We start from the raw sequence: 2,753 nt of genomic DNA, 5'->3' as shown, positions 1-2,753 counted from the left end.
CACACACACACACACACACACACACACACACACACACACACACACACACACAAACCTGTTAAAGGATAGATCCTCTGATATAAAATAAACTCTTTAACCTTTGTGATAAACGCTAAACTCCATTTTATGTTCACATTTATTTTTAAGAACAATAAAAATCCCAGTTTGTTCCTCTTTAAGTTGCCCACACACATTTAACCCAGTTAGTTTATAGTTTCTGGACACTGATGGTGAAAATATAAAATTAAAAATAAAAAAGGAATGTCGGAGGCAGCACCCTCCCGTGACTCTCGGGTCCGGGGTCAAAATGGATTTAACCACAAATGCCWGGACACCAACAACGCTGGAGTTCTGACCGAGCAGGCCTTCTTCCCCTCCCCGCTAACGTCAGCCGAAGGAAGAGGCCTCGGCTGTTTAAATTTACAGCACAGTGTCACTCTGTGTCACGCGGCGACCCCCACAATGCATGTATTCATTCGGGGCGAACGAGACAGTAAGGGACCATTTTTAGCACGTGAAGTCAGAGCGAGAGGGAAATGTGCTCTGGTGGTAAAATAATGGACGGCTTCAGCGCATCGTGGACGGAGGCCTGTGGCTGCGAACACACCTGCTGCCGTTTCTTCTGAGCTCRTCAGGAGCGCTGACAGACGGGACGCTGAACGTGTTGGACTGGCCCGACAGGAACAGAGCGCTGCCATCTTCTCGTCTACTTCTGAAACAAATGACCTCGTGCTCCTCGAGGCGGGGATAACACTAATGAGAGACGCTCTAAAGGAATGTACTGGCGAAAAAAAAAATTATGAACTATTATTATCTTACCTGCTGTAGATAGCTCTTTGAGTAGCCTAGYCTGGTCAGTCTGAACCCAACTACAACCAAATCTAAAAAATCTGCTGTAGCATTTATTTCAGAAATACCTAAATGTTCTGTCTCTTGAATCTTATGAATGAACAAACTGAATCAAATCACTTCACTAACCGATTCATTCCTTAGTTCAGTTGAGTGTCCCGGTCAGTAGTGGAACTGAATCACCAGTGAATCTGATGACAACGGCGTGCACCGTGCTGGCGTGGAGAGACCGTTGTTGACATCTGAGGCTAACACTGCTAGCGCATCTAATGCTGCTAAAGATGGCATTTAAAATTTGAATTCAAAATGTGTTCATTAAAAACAATATGGATGGTTCCTGTGGTCTGGCAGATTTCAATTCATTTCAAAAATTTTATTCATTTCATTAAAAAATAACTATATACAATCAAAAACAAAGAAAATACACAAACCAAAAATCAGAATAAAACTAGACATGGGTTTTTACTATGTAAAAACAAGCGTGCATTGCCATGTAGCATGGCTTTACCTGCAGCAGTGGACTTGCAGAATGAAGTGTGACCAAGTTCAAATGTGTTTTCTAAACCAGCTTGTGCCTGTCACGTCAGCAGGTGTTTGTAATTAAGGTAACTGAGTGACAATATGAAGTTGGAAGAGATTTTTTTGTTAAAGTTGCATTAGCAGGGTTTTGAACCCTGATCTCCCACATGGAAGTCCATGACATAGACCATTAGACCAGTGGAGTTGTGACAGAAGGTGGTGCCAGGGGTTGATTTGTATGTGTGCAGAAAGAGGCCACATTGCCAATACAATTATTGACACTAAACTGCATAATATGACAACAATAGAGCAGTATTAAGACAATATTATAGTAAAACATGAAAATACAATCATATTAGTATTGTAAACACTGAACTATTGAGATTAAATATAAAAAACTATGGTGCAGTACCAAGTTGAGTACAGCTGGGGGCAGTATTGGACCATTACAAGGCCCCATTGACTCTCATTATATGAATTTGGAATAAAGTTTAAACATTAATATTTCAAAAACTACAAGTTGTACAGGTACCAAAATGCATAGCAATCATTTGGCACAGGACCTTTACAGATAGAAATTACAATGGCAGCTGTAGGACAATGTAGGCAGGAGCATTGGACTTTCAGAGTGAACTTTGACCAAGTTCAAATGTGTTTTCTAYACCAGCTTGTGCCTGTCACGTCAGCAGGTGTTTGTAATTAAGGTAATTGTGTGACAATATGAAGTTTGAAGAGATTTAAAGAGATGCTAAAGTTGCAGTACTGGATTTGAACCCTGACCTCCCACATGAAAGCCCACAGTGCTCATCATGAGACTATATGAGATGTGGCAGAGGACAACCCCACAGATTGGATTGTTTGTATACAGAAAAAGTTTACCTTGCCAATGCAATTATTGACACTGAAGTGCAATGTATTACAGCAATAGGACAACATAAAGACAGTATTACAGTAAAACATCAAAATACAATCATATTAATATTGTAATCACTGAACTACTGAGGTTAAATATTATAAAATTATGGTGCAGTATCATATTGTGTAGAGGCAGCAGGGGGCAGTATTGGACCAATACAAGGCTCCATTGACTGCCATTATAATTTATTAAATATTAATATTTCAAAAACTATAAGTTTTACAGGCACCAAAAGGCATAGCCATCATTTGGCACAGGGGCTTTACAGATATAAATTACAATGGCAGCTCTAGGACAAAGTATGCAGGAGGAGAAACATGGCAAAGTTGAGGCGACTTGGATGGGAAACGAATCACAATAAAGGTAGCAGAAAAAGAATAAATCTTATAAGGTCTGCTCCGTTTATTCCCAGAATATATTCAACCAAAACATAATAAAGTTAATTTAAAGATTGAAGTGCAGCTCAGAC

Source organism: Austrofundulus limnaeus, unplaced genomic scaffold (genome assembly GCF_001266775.1).
Source record: "Austrofundulus limnaeus strain Quisiro unplaced genomic scaffold, Austrofundulus_limnaeus-1.0 Scaffold393, whole genome shotgun sequence".
Taxonomy (NCBI): domain Eukaryota; kingdom Metazoa; phylum Chordata; class Actinopteri; order Cyprinodontiformes; family Rivulidae; genus Austrofundulus; species Austrofundulus limnaeus.
This window is presented reverse-complemented; position numbering follows the sequence as displayed.